General features: G+C 46.8%; 1 protein-coding gene across 2 annotated transcripts in view; it reads left to right on the forward strand.

Moving 5' to 3' along the window:
• RPA2 (replication protein A2) overlaps positions 1 to 21,772 on the forward strand; it is a 126,042-nt gene that overhangs the window by 4,483 nt on the left and 99,787 nt on the right. The window lies entirely within an intron of this gene.

A 21,772-nucleotide genomic window follows, 5' to 3' on the forward strand; every position in this document is an offset into this window, starting at 1 on the left:
ATCCGAGTAATTGTTAGTACTCGGAGATTTAGTTATCCTTGCCGCAGCTGCATGATTAAGGCTACTAGCCAGCCTGAATAAATGTGGGGAGCACATGGCTAGCAACCAGGCAATCCCCTCATCTTCTCAGGCTGGCTAGCAGCCATAAATCATGCAGCTGTGTCAACAAAAACTAAGTCTCCGAGCAGTCACAAATACTCGGAGACCACCCGAGCGTGCTCGGGAAAACCCGAGCAACGAGTATATTCACTTATCACTAGTCATAAGTGAAACATGTCTGCAGCTCACAGTTATGATCTGAAGACATCGGCTGCAGTAACTAACCTGTAAAATAATAATTACAGTCAAAATATCTGTAAGATTCTTCAGCCTAAAAAAAAACCCACAGATGCGTCAGATTTATAGACTGTAAAAAAAAAAAAAAAAAAAAAAAAAAAAGTGCTACTTTTATGAATGATCTAGGAAAATGTCTGTCGGATACAACTATAGGATTTTTTGTAGTGTATGTTTGGCATAAATGTTGGGGTACTGCTCCCCTCATGCAAGCCATACATTAACCCTTTCAAGCTAACACTTTCTAAGGACCCCCATACACATCAGACTACTTGGCTGAACCCACCAACATGGACATGTTCAGCTGATTACAAAGAACAAAAAGACAGCGCCACAATGGATGGTGAAAAAATAGGAGCTTACATTTATTCTGCCTCCAGTATCGACGTTTCGGTCAACTGACCTTTTTTACCCTTCGCCACGACAGCACCCCACATGAGAGAGAGAGAGAGGGATCCGCCCCATAGGAACAGGAAACCTACAGAATAAAAGGAGGCGGTCCCCTCTCCTCAGTTTAGGTTTCCTGTTCCTATAGTAATCCCCGCTTACCTACAGATGAAGAGAATCCCTGGGCCATGCACCCACCTGCGCCGGTGTCCGAGGGAACGGCAGGGGCTGCGGTTTCTGAAGCAGCGGCGGGGGAGCCCCTGCTTACAGCCTCCCCCCTCGTCTGGCCAAACATCCATGGTCCACCCGGCACCATGAGGACGCGCGCGCTGCAGCGGCCAGCTTAATACTTCTGGCCGCCGCATGGTGAGTGAGAGCGGCGCGTCTAACCCGGAAGTCGCTGGAGCACTTCCGGGTTGGTCCGGGGAGGCAGGAGATTCGGCGGCAGATTTAAAAAGCAGCGCTGGCGTTGGACCGGTGTGTGTGAGATGGCTTCACCGGCCGACGAAGCGCACTTGCCCGCAGCAGAACAGCATTCTCCCAGCAAGGAGAGAAGTGCTAGGAGCAGCACAAAGAGTGGTGGTCGACCTCCAGAGAAGGGATCTACCACCAAGCGAAATCCGCCTCCAGAACCGGTACCTGTCAGCTTCACTGGGTGAGTTTTTAAAAGAATCTCTTCCTATATGCTGATATATGTTCCTCCTGTATCCCTTCCTCTAGACTAAGAAAAGGACACACAAGTCCAAGCACAAGGAATGTGCTTTATGTACGCAGCCCCTCCCGGATGATTATGCTAAAAAATTATGTTCAGAATGTATCATGCAAACCTTGCGGCAGGAGAATATAATGACTCCATCAGATGTCAGAGCCATAATCCGGGAAGAAATGCAGGGTTTGGCGCAGACAAGTAGCACCAGTACCCGTCAGCCTAGCAGGTCCCGATCTCCAGTTAGTTCAGAGTCAGAGGATGTACATATATCCTCGGACGAATCGGGATCTCAGCCGAGCTCATCCGAAACTGAAGGGGGGCTTTGTCTACCCAATAGCAGTGTGGATAACTTAGTGAAATCTGTCAGGAGCACGATGGGGTGCTCAGACGAGAAGGAGAAGAAATCAGCTCAAGTCATAATGTTTGCCGGGTTAGGACAGAAAAAACGTAGATCCTTCCCCGTCATACCAACTATTAAATTATTAAAAAAGAATGGGATAAGCAAAACACAAGAGGTTTCCTACCATCATCCTCTATAAGACTCTATCCCTTCAGTGACGAGGAGCTGAATTCCTGGTCAAAGGGTGCCGAAGGTTGATGCCGCAGTAGCCTCCACAACCAAACAGTCGGTCTTACCAGTCGAGGATTCCGGGGTCCTGACAGACCCGCTGGACCGTAAAGCAGAAGCTTTACTAAAAAGATTGTGGGAAGCTAACACGGGGGGGCGTTCAGGCCCGCCATATCTAGTACCTGCACTTCAAGGTCGCTACTAGTGTGGATGGAGCAACTGGAGGAACAGATTAGAGGTAGAACTTCGAGAGAGTCAATCCTGCAGAAATTCCCTCTAATTAAAGAAGTAGCATTCCTGGCTGATGCCTCCGGGGATTCGCTACGCCTAGCAGCCAGGTCAGCCGGCCTAGTGAACACAGCCCGGCGAGCACTCTGGTTAAAAAACTGGAAAAGGGACGCACAGGCCAAAGCAAAACTTTGTGCGATCCCCTGCCAGGGTGAGTTCCTTTTTGGAAAGATGCTGGATGAACTCCTGAATAAAGCAGGAGAAAGGAAGAAAGGCTTCCCTAACCAATATCTTCCGTCTTACAGGAGAGCCTTCAGAAGACGCCCCTTTACCAGGAACAAACCGTTCGAGCAAAGGGAGCGATGGGAGACGAAAGACCCAAAGCACAAAGGTGCCTTTTTTAGAGGATCCCATAATCCAAAACGCAAATACCGCTAACCAGAAAGTGGGCGGCAGATTAAAATTCTTCCTTCCCAAATGGGAACAAATAACATCTAGCCAATGGATTCTGGACATTGTGCAATACGGCCTAAAATTGGAGTTTGATCGAATCCCTTGGGATTCTTTTATAGTAACATCACCAAAAGGACGAGATCAACAAAGGGCTCTGGAATCAGAGATCCTATCTCTTCTATCTAAAAAAGTCCTGATAGAAGTTCCCCAGGATCAAGAAGGGAAAGGGTTCTATTCCCCTTTATTCTTGATCAATAAGCCAGATGGTTCGTTCAGAACCATCATAAATCTCAAAAAATTAAATTCCTTTCTGCGTAATCATACCTTCAAAATGGAATCCATTAGTTCTACCATAAAACTCTTATTCCCTAGGTGTGTCATGGCCGGAATAGACTTAAAAGATGCCTATTATCATCTTCCTATACATACCGAGCATCAGCAGTACCTAAGGGTAGCAGTCATCCTGGAGGGACAGGTTCGTCACTTTCAGTATGTAGCAATGCCATTTGGGCTTTCTATGGCTCCCCGCATCTTCACTAAGGTGATATTAGAAGTGATGGCTCATCTACGCCAACGGGACACTTTGATAATACCTTACCTAGATGATTTTCTGGTAGTAGGAAATTCTATACTTCAGTGTAAAGCTCATTTATCTAATACGATCTCGTCCCTACAGGAGTAAGGTTGGATCGTCAACTTCGAAAAGTCCCGGCTGAATCTAGAAACCGTTAAAATATTTCTAGGAATCCAGCTAGACTCCGTAAGTCAGAAATGCTTCCTTCCACAGTCAAAAAGAATGACTATACAGTCAAGTGTCAGAGGCAATGGGAAACCCACACATGACACTAAGGAAAGCTATGTCCTTACTAGGATCATTATCCTCGTGTATCCCAGCTGTACCATGGGCACAATTTCATACCCGTCAATTACAGTATGAAGTATTGTCAGCTCAGGGAGAGGATGGACATCTGGAAAGTAAAATAACTCTTTCCAAAGATGTCTTAGAATCTCTATCCTGGTGGCTAGATATGGAACACCTTTCAGCGGGTGTACCATGGATAATAGACCCTTCTAAGATAATTACCACTGACGCCAGTCCTATTGGGTGGGGTGCACATATGGAAGATAGTCTGGCCCAAGATACTTGGGACCAGGCAGAATTGACATGTTCCTCCAATTGGAAAGAGTTAAAAGCGGTAGAATATGCCTTAAATCATTTTCTTCCGCAGATTCAAGGAGCAAATGTAAGAATTTACTCGGACAATTCCACCACAGTGGCATATGTGAACCGTCAGGGTGGTACAAGGTCAGGAAGTCTAATGACCATAGCAGCAGACATCTTCCAGCTGGCAGAGACTCATCTCGCATCCCTAACAGCCCTGCACATCAGAGGGGTAGAGAACATCAGGGCAGACTACCTCAGCCGAAATGAGTTACGTCAAGGGGAATGGACCTTAAACAGATCCATATTCAGAATAATAACAGAATCATGGGGTATACCACAAATAGACCTATTTGCCACAAGAGACAACCGGCAAGTAAAAAGGTTCGCTTCCCTGAACTTCATGGATCACCCGGATATGTTGGACTCTCTCCACCATCCTTGGAGGTTCAAACTGGCATACGCCTTTCCTCCGATGTCTCTGATTCCACTAGTGATCAGAAAAATCAGGAGGGAACAAGCAAGAGTAATCCTCATTGCACCGTTCTGGCCGAAAAGACCATGGTTCTCTTGTCTCCAGACCATGTGCCTATGCGATCCATGGATTCTCCCATCAGACAAGGAGCTGCTGTCCCAAGGCCCCTTTTTCCACCCGCAAGTGAAAGGTCTTCACTTGACGGCGTGGAATTTGAGAGGCAACTATTAAGTTAAAGAGGGTTCTCGGTAGAACTAGTAAACACCCTCTTATTGAGCAGGAAAAGATCTACCACCCTAATATATAGTAGGGTATGGAATAAATTTTTAGACTTTTACACGGTACCGTTCACTAAGCAAGTTCCAGTCACACCTATTCTAGAGTTCTTGCAAAAAGGCCGAGATTTAGGATTATCTGTAAATACCTTAAGAGTTCAGGTCTCGGCATTAGGAGCCCTATATGGATGCAATATAGCAGCTAATAGGTGGATCTCCAGATTTATAAAATCTTGTGAACGTAGTAAACCAGTCCATATTCCCCGTCTACCTCCGTGGGATTTAAATCTAGTACTAGAGGCCTTAACCAGCTCCCCATTTGAGCCACTAGATTCCATACCTTTTAAAGGTCCTGACATATAAAGTAGCCCTAACCTCAGCTAGATGGGTTAGCGACATCCAGGCCCTATCAGTAGACTCACCCTTCTTACTGATATTTCATGATCGGATAGTCCTAAAACCAGACCCCTCATACCTCCCTAAGGTAGCATCCACCTACCACAGGTCACAAGAGATATTTCTCCCTTCCTTTTTTGATTCACCTGTAACTCCAGAACAACATAAGTTCCACACCTTAGATGTCAGAAGAGCCATCCTGACTTATATATAAAGGTCTCAGACATGGAGGGAGAGTAGGGCTCTGTTTATCTCCTTTCAGGGCCACAAGAAAGGACATGGGGTCACAAGAGCTACCATATCTCGATGGATCAGAGATGCTATCTGCTTGGCCTATACGTCAAAAGGCGAGATTCCTCCAGTGGGTATAAAGGCGCACTCAACACGAGCCATGGCTTCCTCCTGGGCGGAACAAGCAGATGTACCAATCCATTTAATATGTAAGGCCGCAACTTGGTCTACACCTTCTACCTTTTACAACCATTATAGACTCGATCTATCCACGTCTTCTGACCTGACCTTTGGTAGAGCTGTTCTTAGTACAGTAATCCCACCCAAATAATGACTCTCTGAAAATCTCTCATGTGGGGTGCTGTCGTGGCAAAGGGTAAAAAGCCGGATTACTTACCGGTAATGCTCTTTTAATGAGTCCACGACAGCACCCATTTACTACCCTCCCTAAATTATGCACAGCTCTTTCTTTTAAGTTCACAAATAATAGTTGTTTAGATTTTAAGATCTTTTGCTGAATAAGAATTAATACTAAAGCTTTTGCGGTTCCCTTTTTATCCTCTGTAAACTAAACTGAGGAGGAGAGGGGACCGCCTCCTTTTATTCTGTAGGTTTCCTGTTCCTATGGGGCGGATCCCTCTCTCTCTCTCATGTGGGGTGCTGTCGTGGACTCATTAAAAGAGCATTACCGGTAAGTAATCCGGCTTATCAAGTGCTTGATAAAGGTCAGTTGACCGAAACGTCGCTACAGGAGGCAGAATAAATGTAAGCTCCTATTTTTTCACCATCCATTGTGGCGCTGTCTTTTTGTTCTTTGTGGTCTTCATACTGGCCGGGATGGGCTCCCTGGTTTTGGACGTGCGCCCTTGTGTCCACTGAGACCTTCAATTTATAAATGAAAGGGTGCGGTTTTGACTTTCTTTTGTTTTGACCCTGATGTTCAGCTGACTGTCTGTGTATGGAGGTGGCGGCTGACTGATGGTTGGGAGAAATGTTAATCGTGCGTATCTGATTTCGGACTGGCACATGCTGATATCAGCAGCATTCTCATAAACAACACAGGCACACTCGGCCAAATAAGCTTTTCTGTGCGTGAGGGTGTCTGCTGAGACAGCTTTCAACTGAAGTAACGGTCAGACAACAGCCGTCTAATGTGTATGGACAGCTTAAGGGTACGTTCACACAGGACTTTTTTGCTGCTTTTTTTTGCTGCTTTTTTTTATGCTAATTTTCAGCTGCTTTTTACAGTACCAGTAAAGCCTATGAGATTTCAGAAATCTCATGCACACACGTTGGTTTTTTGTTTGATCAGTTTTTTCTGCTTTGCTGCTTTTTTTGGACATAGGGCATGTCACTTCTTTCAGCGTTTTTGCAGCGTTTTTTCACCCATTGACTTGAATGGGTGATGAAAAAAACGCTGCAAAAACGCTGAAAAAACGCATGTAGCATTATTTGCTGCTTTTTTTGTGCAGAAAATCATGGCCAGCAGGAAGGGATCTCACAGCCAAGAGCTTAGGGGTGTGGTTAGTGAGGTGTGAAGAGCCATTGTGAGCCATTGTGAGGTGTGAAGAGCCATTGTGAGGTGTCCTGATTGTGATCTATTGTGAGGGAGTTCCTGGTAGTGAGGTGTGAAGAGCCATTGTGAGTAGTGTTGAGCGATACCGTCCGATACTTGAAAGTATCGGTATCGGAAAGTATCGGCCGATACCGGCAAAATATCGGATCCAATCCGATACCGATACCCGATACCAATACAAGTCAATGGGACTCAGGTATCGGACGGTATTCCTGATGGTTCCCAGGGTCTGAAGGAGAGGAAACTCTCCTTCAGGCCCTGGGAACCATATAAATGTGTAAAATAAAGAATTAAAATAAAAAATATCGCTATACTCACCTGTCCGACGCAGCCGGGACCTCGGCGATTGTAAGCGGCAGCGTTGTTTCTTTAAAATTCGCGCTTTTACTTGCTTACGTGAATTCCCGGCTTCTGATTGGTCAGGGCGGCCATGTTGCCGGGACTCGGACCAATCACAGCAAGCCGTGACGAAATTACGTCACGGCTTGCTGTGATTGGTCCGCGTCCCGGCAATATGGCGCCGTGACCAATCACAAGCCGTGACGTCACGGGAGGCTGGACACGCGCGCTTTTCAAAATAAGCGCGTGTCCAGCCTCCCGTGACGTCACGGCTTGTGATTGGTCCGCGTCCCAGGAACATGGCCGCCATTAACCAATCACAGCAAGCCGTGACGTAATTTCGTCACGGCTTGCTGTGATTGGTCCGCATCCCGGCAATATGGCGCCGTGACCAATCACAAGCCGTGACGTCACGGGAGGCTGGACACGCGCGCTTTTCAAAATAAGCGCGTGTCCAGCCTCCCGTGACGTCACGGCTTGTGATTGGTTAATGGCGGCCATGTTGCCGGGACGCGGACCAATCACAGCAAGCCGTGACGTAATTTCGTCACGGCTTGCTGTGATTGGTCCGAGTCCCGGCAACATGGCCGCCCTGACCAATCAGAAGCCGGGAATTCACGTAAGCAAGTAAAAGCGCGAATTTTAAAGAAACAACGCTGCCGCTTACAATCGCCGAGGTCCCGGCTGCGTCGGACAGGTGAGTATAGCGATTTTTTTTATTTTAATTCTTTCTTTTACACCTTTTTACATTAATGTTGTTTCGATACCGATATCCGATATTACAAAAATATCGGATCTCGGTATCGGAAATTCCGATACAGCAAGTATCGGCCGATACCCGATACTTGCAGCATCGGAATGCTCAACACTAATTGTGAGCCATTGTCAGGTGTGAAGAGCCATTGTGAGGTGTCCTGATTGTGATCTATTGTGAGGGAGTTCCTGGTAGTGAGGTGTGAAGAGCCATTGTGAGCCATTGTGAGGTGTGAAGAGCCATTGTGAGGTGTCCTGATTGTGATCTATTGTGAGGGAGTTCCTGGTAGTAAGGTGTAAAGAGCCATTATGAGGTGTCCTAGCAGCTGAAAATTGGCATAAAAAAAAGCAGCAAAAATCTGCAGCAAAAATCTGCAGCAAAAAAGTCCTGTGTGAACATACCCAAAAAACGCACCAAAAACGCACCAAAAAAACGCACCTAAATTAGCATAAAAAAAGCAGCAAAAAAAAGCAGCAAAAAAGTCCTGTGTGAACGTACCCTTAGTGTGCCCTTTTAATATCTGTTTGGCTGTTGTATTTCTGTTGTATGCGAAAGCAGAAAGTGGATCTTAAAGGGAGTCTTTTACCACCAACGTAGTCATAGTGACTTGTCACGTGACCACATGTATGCGATTTACATACTTGCAGTCATATGTCTCAACTGTCTGTCATTTGTCTTTCCGAATAAAACACAATCTACTTGGTACGTAACCGCAAATTGCATACATGAGGTCATGTGGCCTCACACTGTGGGTTTAGGGAGACCGTACGCATTGTTCATTGTCACGATTCTGCTGTCACAGAGTGACTTAAGTTTTCTCCATGGCATGAAAAGAAAACCCCTTTTATTTCTTGCATTCATTTAATAAAAAGAAAAGTTAATCAATATGCAATTTAGGGTGCTTGGCTCAGAGCTCACAACTTCGGTCCTTGCTTTGAGTTAGCGCCACACAGCTCCTCCCTGTATCTTGATTGACAGTGCTCGCTTGACTAGAACAAGCACTGAGTGAACACCCTCCCTTTCCATGTGCATGCACGCTGCTCAAGAGCTGGCGTTAGCGCAAACAGACCTTTTCTGGTCACTTTTTTTTTCTAGACTACATCTATGCAATGAACAATTAGAGAAGAGTACTCGGTTTATGAGGAAGGAGGAAGGGAATTTCCAGCACCTCCATCCAGTGTAGGTAAAATTTCCAAGTTTATTTAAAAAAAAAAAAAAAAAAAAAAACAACAATTTTTTAAAAAAGGGTAGAGAGAGACTCTCTGCCTGATGCGTTTCTGGCGCACCACGGCGCCCTTAGTCATAGGATCTAATACAAAATGAATGAACAGGTTTATATATGACAAGGAACCAATCACAAGCATGGCAATTAATTACATTGAAAAAACTGCAGCTGGACACACATAACAACATTTTCTTCTTTTAAAGCATAAAAAATTAGATGAATGTATGATTTCCAGGTCACCACCTGACAGCACCATGGAGGACGTCCTTCTTATCCATAGTGGGACATGAAACCACGAGAGTTTAAAAGGACCCTCCCCTTTCCACCCTTCAGTGTTTTTCCTGTCCCACTGTGGATGGGAACGACGAGAGATTCGCCTGTCCCGTGCAGAGAGTGTGGATCGGAGGGGCTCGGCCTCTTCCTTCCCACTGTTTGTACTCTGTATAGCTGACACCCAAGTAATCGGGTCCCTCAGCAGCACCAGTGCAGCGCTGCTCCTGGTAGAAAGGGTCGCTTCCCCCTGGGGGGGGCTCTCGACCATGGATGATGGCCCAGAATGTACCTGTATATCGCTCCTGCAAGGGCGCACCCTTCGCAAGCGATTTCGGAGCCAGGGAGTACGCAGGCATCTCGGGACGCGAACCGGGACGCTGGAGCATGGCGGCATGTAACTTCCGGTTCGCTGCTGCCGTGTGTCACTTCCGGGTCGCGGCCGGGAGCAGTGGGCGGTCATCCTCTTCGCTCCTGCGTTAGGAGTTCCGGGACAAAAAAGCAACGGATAAAAAGGTATGTGTGAGGTAGTGCGCAGTAAGCAGCGGCAGAGTTGTTATGGAGGATTCGAACCCTGTAGCTGCAGTCAGCACGGAGGGCCCGGTTACCCAGGCACATGTGAGTTCCCACTTTGTGGTGCGCTCCCTACAGCCCCTATTGAAGGTACCATCAGCTGTCTTTTTATTTGTTCTAGGGGCGTCCCTCATCCGGAGATAGGAAGACTGGCAGGACTAAGAGGTGCCCTATATGTGCCACAAAGCTTACCGTCTCATGGCAGAAGCCCCTCTGCGAGTCCTGCACTGCTCGTATTGTAGGGGAGGAGCAGGCCTCCCTACTAACAAGCATGAGAGCCATGGTTAGAGAAGAAGTGCAGGCTTCGATATCTAACTTATCTGCTCCCCAGTCGATCCAGTCTGATTTCCAGGATCCTCCCAGGTCCAGGAAAAGGCAGAGGGAGTCGGATCTGTCATCTGAAGACAGTTCCTTCGAGTCTGATATGGAGGAAGAGGAAGTGTGCAGAGACCCTCCTCATAAGGGAAAAAAGTACTTGTTCTCTTCTAATGATATCGATGAGCTTCTGGGTGCGGTGAGACAGACTATGCAGGTTGAAGAGCCTTCAACCACTCAGTCTATCCAGGATGAGATGTTCGGAGGGCTGCGTTCACAAACATCAAAAGTCTTCCCGGTTAATGCCCATATTCGGTGAGTCCGAGCTGCCAGGCTCTGACATTGCTCACAGTTAGCAGCCATTAACCTCTTCATCACCTCTTCCCACAGCTCAATGATTTTAGAAGAGTGGGAAGAGGCAGAGAAGAGGATATCCATTCCGAGAGACTTTAGACTACGTCTTCCTTTTGACCATGAAGAGGTCAAAGATTGGGAAGATATACCGAAAATCGACATCCCACTAGCGAAAGTGTCTAAGAGAACTGCCATACCATTTGAAGACTCCTCAAACTTGAAGGAGCCTATGGACAGGAAGGCAGATGGTCTCCTAAAGAGAGCTTGGGAGAGCTCGGCCGCAGTGATCCGCACAAATATAGCGGCAACATCTGTGGCGAGAGCAATGCATCTATGGGTTGACGATTTAAAGGATCAGTTGTCAGCCAAAGCCTCTAGGGAGTCTATTGTAAATGCTATCCCTTTACTAAAACTAGCAACGGGGTTTCTTGCAGATGCTACTGCAGAATCTGTCAGGTTCACTGCTAGAGGCCAATCATTATCAAATGCAGCCCGAAGGGCTATATGTTTAAAGAGCTGGTCAGGGGATGTCCATTCAAAGAACAAATTATGTTCCATCCCCTTTTCAGGAGGCAGAGTCTTTGGGCCCATATTAGATGATATTCTGGAAAAAGCTTCTGATGAAAAGAAGGGGTTTCCAGAGGGAAAAAAAAAGAAAAAATTCCAGCCCTTTCGGAGGCCCTATTACAGTCAAAGATCGGACTATAGGGGTAAGGGTAAACAAGGGAGATGGAGCTACCAGAAAGGGGGAGAAAATAGGAACCGAAATAGAGATCCAGGTCCCTCAAACCCTAGGTCAGAGTTCCAGAGGAAATGACGCCACCAGGATAGGGGGACGGTTGCTGAACAACCTGGGGGAGTGGGAGGAAATTACCACAAGTCTGTGGGTCCTTCAGGTTATATCTCAGGGGTACAGGATAGAATTCGACTCCCTTCCCCCAGAAAGATATTTCGTCTCCAACGCCCGTCTCTCTTCAGCCTCTCCAATGTGGTCGGACTTACAGGATCTCCTCCGGATGGAGGCGATATCTCCTGTCCCTCCTCACCAAATAGGAACAGGTCACTACTCGGGTCTCTTTTCTATAAAGAAACCTTCAGGAGAATCCCGAACCATTATAAATCTCAAGCCTCTAAACAGATGGCTACAGTACAGAAGGTTCAAGATGGAGTCCATCCGCTCCACAATTCCACTATTAGGAAAGGACGTGGTAATGTGCACTTTGGACTTAAAAAGTGCATATTATCACGTGCCAATATTTCCACATCATCAAAGATACCTGAGATTTGCAATAGAAAAGGAAGGGTCAATCTTCCATTATCCGTTTCGTTGCCTTCCATTCGGATTGCCGTCGGCTCCAAGAGTTTTCACAAAACTCATCATAGATGTCGTTTCTTATCTCAGGAAACGAGATATCACTATAATACCCTATCTGTACGATTTCCTGTTAGTGGCAGACTCTGTGGGGCAACTCAAGGTCGATTCTCAGTTGGTGATCTCCACACTGCAGAAATTAGGATGGGTGTTGAACTGGGAAAAATCACACCTAACTCCAAGATCAAGAAGACAGTTTTTAGGTGTAATACTGGATTCGAAAATCAGAAAATCGTTTCTTCCGGACGGAAGGCGGTCCGACCTGATAAAGAAGGTTCGTCAGTTTACAAAAAGTCGGGTGACAATAAGAGATGCAATGAAGATCCTAGGCATCATGACAGCCTGTATCCCATGTGTCAGCTGGAGTCAATTCCATTCCCGTCAGTTACAAAGAGCGGTTCTAACATCATGGGACAGAAGACAGTCTTCATTGGACGAGGAGTTTTTCCTATCTCATCGGGTCAGACAATCCCTACGATGGTGGACTGTGTCAGAAAACCTCCAGGTGGGTGTCCCTTGGATCCAGACTCCAGCAGTCACGGTAACGACGGACGCAAGTCAGCAGGGTTGGGGTGGCCAGGTACTCGGAAGATACTACCAGGGATAATGGAATTTGGAAGACAGCAGCAATTCCTCAAACCACAGAGAGCTGCATGCGGTTTGGAAGGTTTTGTATTTAGCCCGGATCTTGTTAAAGAACAAACACCTAAAGATCCTATCGGACAACATAACAACGGTGGCTTTCCTTCGTCAGCAGGGAGGTCCAAGGCATCCGAAGCTACAACATCTGGCAGATTAGATTTTCGCATGGGCAGAAAGATCGGTACTTTCGATTTCGGCGGTTCACTTAGAAGGCTCAAGAAACCAGATTGCGGACTTTCTGAGCAGAGAAAAATTATCACCCACAGAGTGGGAACTGAACAGCAAGATTTTCGATACCCTGTGTCGACGCTGGGGAACTCCGATGGTGGACCTACAGGTCCTTCTCAAAAAATTAGCATATAGTGTTAAATTTCATTATTTACCATAATGTAATGATTACAATTAAACTTTCATATATTATAGATTCATTATCCACCAACTGAAATTTGTCAGGTCTTTTATTGTTTTAATACTGATGATTTTGGCATACAACTCCTGATAACCCAAAAAACCTGTCTCAATAAATTAGCATATCAAGAAAAGGTTCTCTAAACGACCTATTACCCTAATCTTCTGAATCAACTAATTAACTCTAAACACATGCAAAAGATACCTGAGGCTTTTAAAAACTCCCTGCCTGGTTCATTACTCAAAACCCCCATCATGGGTAAGACTAGCGACCTGACAGATGTCAAGAAGGCCATCATTGACACCCTCAAGCAAGAGGGTAAGACCCAGAAAGAAATTTCTCAACAAATAGGCTGTTCCCAGAGTGCTGTATCAAGGCACCTCAATGGTAAGTCTGTTGGAAGGAAACAATGTGGCAGAAAACGCTGTACAACGAGAAGAGGTGACCGGACCCTGAGGAAGATTGTGGAGAAGGACCGATTCCAGACCTTGGGGAACCTGAGGAAGCAGTGGACTGAGTCTGGTGTGGAAACATCCAGAGCCACCGTGCACAGGCGTGTGCAGGAAATGGGCTACAGGTGCCGCATTCCCCAGGTAAAGCCACTTTTGAACCATAAACAGCGGCAGAAGCGCCTGACTAAGTGGTCCCAAGTACTTTTTTCTGATGAAAGCAAATTTTGCATGTCATTCGGAAATCAAGGTGCCAGAGTCTGGAGGAAGACTGGGGAGAAGGAAATGCCAAAATGCCAGTGTCAAGTACCCACAGTCAATGATGGTGTGGGGTGCCATGTCAGCTGCTGGTGTTGGTCCACTGTGTTTCATCAAGGGCAGGGTCAATGCAGCTAGCTATCAGGAGATTTTGGAGCACTTCATGCTTCCATCGGCTGAAATGCTTTATGGAGATGAAGATTTCATTTTTCAGCACGACCCGACACCTGCTCACAGTGCCAAAACCACTGGTAAATGGTTTACTAACCATGGTATTACTGTGCTCAATTGGCCTGCCAACTCTCCTGACCTGAACCCCATAGAGAATCTGTGGGATATTGTGAAGAGAAAGTTGAGAGACGCAAGACCCAACACTCTGGATGAGCTTAAGGCCGCTATTGAAGCATCCTGGGCCTCCATAACATCTCAGCAGTGTCACAGGCTGATTGCCTCCATGCCACGCCGCATTGAAGCAGTCATTTCTGCCAAAGGATTCCCGACCAAGTATTGAGTGCATAACTGAACATTATTATTTGATGGTTTTTTTGTTTGTTATTAAAAAACACTTTTATTTGATTGGACGGGTGAAATATGCTAATTTATTGAGACAGGTTTTTTGGGTTATCAGGAGTTGTATGCCAAAATCATCAGTATTAAAACAATAAAAGACCTGACAAATTTCAGTTGGTGGATAATGAATCTATAATATATGAAAGTTTAATTGTAATCATTACATTATGGTAAATAATGAAATTTAACACTATATGCTAATTTTTTGAGAAGGACCTGTATTTGCAACCAGAAGGAATGCAAAAGTAACAGCATTTTACTCTGAACCCTCAGGAGAACCTGGCAGGGGTAGATGCCCTCTCTGTCATGGAGCAGGGGTCTGCTATATGCCTTTCCCCCTCTGGCTTTAGTGCCGTGGGTCCTCAGAAAAATATGCGAGGACAGAGCTCGAGTGATTTTGGTGGTTCCCTTCTGGCCCGGAAGAAGCTGGTTCCCTCTCCTAAGGAAGCTGGCAGTGGACAATCCTTACCATCTTCCAGAATTGAGGGACTTACTTTCTCAGGGTCCGGTCCTTCATCAGAACCCAGAGAATCTGCAGTTAGCCGCGTGGATCCTGAGCGGCAGATCCTAAGAGCAAGAGGCTTATCAGAAGGGGTAATTTCTATCCTACAAGCAAGTAGGAAACCAGTGACTTCAACGATATATCTTAAGATCTGGAAAAAATTCTGCAGCTTTTGTGGAGACACAACAATCGATGTTGATTACCCTAACATACCTAAGATTCTTGATTTCTTACAGCAGGGATTCAAGAGAGGGCTTAAATTAAACCAAGTACTTTAAGGGTTCAGATATCAGCCCTCAGCGTGTTTTATGATACTTCTCTTGCTGCCCATCCTTGGATCGCTTGGTTCTCTAAAGCAATTATGAGGTTGAGACCCCTAATCAGGAAGATTGTCCCACCTTGGGACCTTAACCTAGTCCTTAATGAATTGTGTAAGGAGCCCTTTGATATAAAGGAAGATATAAACATTGCTAATCTTTCCCTTAAAACAGTTTTTTTTGGTAGCCATTACATCGGCCAAAAGATTGGGGGAACTTCAGGCCCTGTCCATCCAGAACCCTTATCTACAAATATTCGATGATAGGCTGGTTTTAAGGCTTGACCCAGGGTTTCTTCCCAAAGTTGCTTCAGTTTCAAATATAAACCAAGAAGTTGTACTTCCATCTTTTTGCCAGTTTCCCAAAAACAAGGAGTCTTTCTTCCATAACCTAGATGTCAGGGAAACGGTACTTAAATACTTGGACATGACTAGGGCCTGGAGGCAAGATAGTAATCTCTTCATCCTTTACGGGGGTCCTAATAAAGGGAAGAAAGCATCAAAGTCCACCATAGCCAGATGGATTCGATCCGCTATTAGGGTAGCCTATCAGGCACAGGGAAAGAATCCCCCAGAGGGCCTAAAAGCTCACTCGTCTAGGGCTATGTCTGCATCTTGGGCAGAGAAAGGGGGGGGCCTCGGTGGATCAGATTTGCGGAGCGGCATCTTGGTCTAATATTAGCACCTTTTCAAAACACTACAAATTAGACGTAGTCTCTTCTCAATTAGCTTTTGGCAGGAAGGTGCTTCAAGCGGTAGTCCCACCCTAAGACCAGGAAGTTTCCTGCGGTACTGTCAGGTGGTGACCTGGAAAACGGTAATTAGTCTTACCGATAATTGTATTTCCAGGAATCCATCCTGACAGCATGGATAGTTCCCTCCCTAATGTAAATATGTGATATACTTATGTGAAGTAACATTTGTATTAAACTTGTTATGTTCGAAATAAATTTTCTGTTTGCATCCATCCAGATGTGTTACTTTGGAAGATCACTGAAGGGTGTAAAGGGGAGGGTCCTTTTAAACTCTTGTGGTTTCCTGTCCCACTATGGATAAGAAGGACGTCCTCCATGGTGCTGTCAGGATGGATTCCTGGAAATACAATTACCGGTAAGACTAATTACCGTTTTTTGTTACCGCATAATTATATCTATCAGTTTAATGTATATAAAAAAGATCATTCCTATAATTCATGCCGTGTGTGTGTTTGGTATCTAAGGTCAAAATCCAAAAGGCTTCCCGCAGCGCTAATTTTTTTTTCCAATCACCACCTCTTGGTGACTAATTAACCCTTTCTATGCCAAAAATGAAAAGTTTGATAGGTCTCCCTTATGCACAGAAATAAAGTGTTTTGTGGCTCCAGAATAACCTGAATTATTGCTGTTTATGTTCGCCTATATGTTCTGAAATTCTTTTTTTGATTTTCCTTGTGGTGTAACCTATGTAACAAATGTTGCAAGCCTCGTCACGCGCCATTGAATGCAATGTCGGACGCATCGCTAGCACGCGCCCACAATGGGTGTGCGCTAGCGATGTTCCGTCATTGAGTGACGGACCCTGAGACGTGGGCTGCAGCGTTTCCGGGTCCGTCACCGCTAGCGCAGATAGAGCTAGCTGATGCTCTATCTGCGCTAGCGGGCAGCCATATCGGCACTTGCGTTAACAGCAGCCCGTTAACGTATGTGTTGAACGGGCTGCTGTTAACGCAATGTGAACCCGGCCTTAATACGCAGCAAATGCTGTCTGTTATGTAGCCTGCATCGGTTTCTAACCGTAGCGATTGGAGCTCAGCCCTGGGAGATGCTATTAAGTTTTTTTTTTCCACTAGCTGGATAACCCTTTTTTACATTTAAATAATCCCTCTTGTAAAAAAAACAAAAAAAACAGAGACACCTTCTGTACAGGTGATGTTCCAGTGATTTCTTCGCAAAATCTACTGAGGCTCATGTGACCTTGCCTCCAGGGCTCACGTAGTATGTATAATCGGCCACAATCGGGCAATAACCATGGTCTCTCTCTAGGCTATTAATATCTTCCCTCAGTCACTGGCTTTCCCTCTCTGGTGGAGAAAATTGCGCGGGAGCCCACGCCAGTTTTTTCAGTGAATTAACCCCTTTAATTTAACACCTAGAGCTCACAAATTTTGCACGCACACACACTACTAACAATATTAGTGAGGGATATTTAAAAATATAACGGATATGCAATGGTTTACTGTATGTAAACCATGTCTAATATCCTGTCGGGTTCGGGGATTATTTAGCAAAAGCTGACAATTGAATTACTGGTTTTCATGCTATCGCTCTGTATGTTTGACATGTGTGTCTGTGTGTGTGTGTGTGTATATATATAATATATATATATAAAGTTTGGGCACCCCTATTAATCTTAAGCTTAATGTTTTATAAAAAAAAAATTGACAGGTGCATAAGTATGGGCACCTCACCAGAAAAGTGACATTAATATTTAGTAGATCCTCCTTTTGCAAAAATAACAGCCTCTAGTCGCTTCCTGTAGCTTTTAATGAGTTCCTGGATGAAGGTATTTTTGACCATTCCACTTTACAAAACAATTCCATTTAAGTTAAGTTAGATGGTCGCCGAGCATGGACAGCCCTCTTCAAATGATCCCACAGATGTTCAATGATATTCAGGTCTGGGGACTGGGATGGCCATTCCAGAACAGTGTAATTGTTCCTCTGCATGAATGCCTGAGTAGATTTGGAGCGGTGTTTTGGATCATTGTCTTGCTGAAAGATCCATCCCCTGCGTAACTTCAACTTTGTCACTGATTAATGAACATTATTGTCAAGAATCTGCTGATACTGAGAGGAATCCATGCGTCCCTCAACTTTAACAAGATTCCCGGTGCCGGCATTGGCCACACAGCCCCAAAGCATGATGGAACCTCCACCAAATTTTACTGTGGGTAGCAAGTGTTTTTCTTGGAATGCTGTGTTTTTTTTGCCGCCATGCATAACGCCTTTTTGTATGACCAAACAACTCAATCTTGGTTTCATCAGTCCACAGGACCTTCTTCCAAAAAGAAATTGGCTTCTCCAAATGTGCTTTTGCACACCTCAGCCGACTCTATGGCGTGCTTGCAGAAACGGCTTCTTTCGCATCACTCTCCCATACAGCTTCTCCTTGTGCAAAGTGCGTTGTATAGTTGACCGATGCACAGTGACACCATCTGCAGCAAGTTGATGCTGCAGTTCTCTGGAGGTGGTCTGAGGATTGTCCTTGACTGATCTCACCATTCTTCTTCTCTGCCTTTCTGATGTTTTTCTTGGCATGCCACTTCTGGTCTTAACAAGAACTGTACCTGTGTTCTTCCATTTCCTTACTATGTTCCTCACATTGGAAATTGACAGGTTAAATCTCTGAGACAGCTTTTTGTATCCTTCCCCTGAACAACTATGTTGAATAATATTTGTTTATCGGTCGTCCATGACAGCACTACGGAGAGAGGGGATCCGCCCTTCAGGAACAGGAAACCTACAGATACATAAGGGCGGCACCTCTCCCACGCATCAGTTGGTTTCCTGTTCCTGGAGGACAGGATTCCCTGCAGATACGACTTCGTTTCTCCTATCAATACCCAGGCCGGCTGTCCGACCCAGGTAGCGAGGGGGTCTCCTACCTCGGGCAGTGCGGGTCCCTGGAAGCGCCACGGTGGGTCCGGGTAGGGCTCCACGACAGTGAGCGGTGCAGTGTGGAGCGACGTCCGGAGGAGGTCCATCCCCAGTGGTCAGCAGGTGAGTATGTCCCCCCCCGGGGTCCGCTCTCCCCCCTGGGCCTCGGTCTTCCCCACTCTCCCCGTCGGTGCGGTGCAGCGCGGCGTCCTGTGTGCTCCTTTCGATTCGGGACCGGAGCTGGGGGTCGGACGCCGGCCTCTGCCGCGGTCACCGCTGGGCTGCGGCCGTGGAAGCGGCGGTGGCGTAGCGGGGGGGCGGCTGGATGGTCCGGCGGCGCCGTTCCCAGGCTTCCGGGCACGTTTCTGAGCGTTCTGCCCGAAACCGGAAGTGACGCGCAGGGGGCGGGGCCAAAACCGGAAGTCAAACGCCGGCCGGTTTTTTTCTAAAAACGCCGCTGTCCTGCATGCGGCGGGGGCGGGGGGGGGGGCGTTTGGGTGCAGGGGGGGGGTGGAGCAGTCACCTGCAAGTCGGGGGGGTGGATTTGGCCACACACCTGCACTGATTCCGGATCCGGGGGAGGGCTATTTATAGCCAAACAAAATGCTGCAGCACTGCTTGTGAGCCCATCTGCAGCTATGGATGAGCCGGAAGCTGCCGTCGGTCTGCTGGAGCAGGAGCAGGATGGATCCTCGGAGAAGTCCCATGCGAACCCCCAGCTGAAGACCCGCGGACGCAGTAACCAGACCAGTCGCAGATCTAAGCAGAAGGATCTGGACCGACCCCCCAGTAATCCGGTACCTACCGCTACTGCCTGGGTAAGAGATCTTCGTGAATGTACCCTGATGCAGTCTTTTCCTATGTTTATTTCCGTAGGGGAAAAAAAGCGCTGGTAAATCAAAAAACAAGGAGTGCGCGCTATGCGCTTGCCCTTTGCCAGACGCCTACCCTAAGAGACTTTGTCAGTCGTGTGTACGGCAGACGGTAGGAAATAAATTGATGGGAACACTGATAGCGGTAGCGCCAGATAAATTACATAGCCTTTTTCTCCGCTCCCATAGGTGGCGGAAGAGTCTCCTGATTTCACATCAAGCCTTAGGGAGATTATCAGGAAGGAGGTGAAAGATTCCCTGAAATCCCTGTCCCGGGGGGAGTCTTCCAAAAGAAGAAGGGAGCCTAGCGCCTCAGAGTCGGATTTGTCCGCTGGCCCTAGTAGGGAGAATGAGTCAGACGCCTCTGTCTCCTCAGCGTCCTCTTCGGAAGAGGAGTCTAACCGGTTCTGTTTCCCATTGGACCAAATGGACAAACTTATTAAGTCAGTTAGATCCACCATGGGGGTGGCTGATGAAAGGCCAGAACTCTCTACACAGGACCTAATGTTTGGCGGTCTAGACCCTAAAAAACGTAGGTCTTTTCCGCTCAATGACAAGGTCCAGAACCTCATCAAAAGGGAATGGAAAAAAACGGAGAAGAAAGGCTCTTTTCCACCTGCCTTTAAACGCAGATATCCCTTTGAGGACCCCATGGTGAATACATGGGATAAGGCGCCGAAATTGGACGCAGCGGTGTCTAAGGCGTCTAAAAAATCATCTATCCCCTTCGACGACATGGCTTCCCTAAAGGACCCTCTCGATAAGAAGGCTGACTCATTCCTTAAAGGGACATGGGAGATGTCGGCGGGTGCCCTGAGACCTGCTGTAGCTGCGACATGTGCAGCCAGATCGATGATGGTCTGGCTGGATCAGCTAGGGTCTAAGTTGGAAGGCGGTGTTTCCAGAGACTCTATGTTGAAATTCCTGCCAACAATTCAGAATGCCGCTGCCTTTCTCGCGGACGCATCTGCGGATTCGGCAAGAATGGCGGCTAGGGTGGCCGGACTATCAAACGCAGCACGCAGGGCCCTGTGGCTGAAATGTTGGCCAGGTGACCTTCAATCCAGATCCCGTCTGTGCTCTATCCCATGCGAAGGGGAATACCTGTTTGGTCCAGTCCTAGACGAACTGCTGGAGAAAGCTGGAGACGAGAAGAAAAAGTTTCCCAATCTACCAGCTACCTCTTACAGGCGTCCCTTCACAGGGAAAAGATTCTTTCGGAGGAGACCAGCCAGAGACCAGAGCAGATGGGATGAGAAAAAGAAGAAAGGTACTGGATTTATGTTTGGAGGTGGAGGACGTCAGGAGCCATCCCGTGAGGTCAAAAAACCACCCCAATGACTAGTCGCCCCGGTGGGAGGTAGACTATCTGCCTTCTACCCGGCCTGGTCCAAAATCTCCAGTAGTGATTGGATTTTGGGGTTAATAGCTACGGGTCTGCGGCTAGAGTTCTCCTCCATCCCTCAGAACTTCTTCAGAGTTACCCCACTCAGGTCCTCTCCAGCAGAACAGGCGGCCCTGGAAGCAGAAGTTCACGACCTGCTCAGTAAGAATGTCCTGTCAGAGGTTCCGGAAGGAGAACAGGGTAGAGGATTCTACTCTCCTCTATTTCTAATAAGTAAACCTGATGGCTCCTTCAGAACAATTATTAACCTTAGGGCTCTTAATAATTTCCTGACCGTCCAATCATTTAAGATGGAAACTATTAACACCGCAATAAAGCTGCTGTTTAAAAACTGCTTTATGGTAGTATTGGATTTGAAGGACGCCTATTACCATATCCCCATTTATGCAGGTCACCAACGATACCTGAGGGTGGCGGTAAGGTTGGATGGGGTAATCAGACACTTCCAGTATAGGGCCCTCCCCTTTGGTATATCGGTCGCCCCTCGAGTGTTTACCAAAGTTATGGCGGAGGTTATGGCTCACTTGCATGAGTCCAACATTCTAATAATCCCCTACCTGGACGATCTCCTTATCGTAGGTAAAACGGCGGATCACTGTCTGGAACAGTTACATAAAGTGATGTCTGCTCTGGAGCGTCTGGGGTGGATGCTAAATGTCAAAAAATCACGCTTACAGCCCATGACGGTGCAGCGATTTTTAGGCCTGACCCTGGATTCCC

Source organism: Ranitomeya variabilis, chromosome 3, assembly GCF_051348905.1.
Source record: "Ranitomeya variabilis isolate aRanVar5 chromosome 3, aRanVar5.hap1, whole genome shotgun sequence".
Classification (NCBI taxonomy): Eukaryota; Metazoa; Chordata; class Amphibia; order Anura; family Dendrobatidae; genus Ranitomeya; species Ranitomeya variabilis.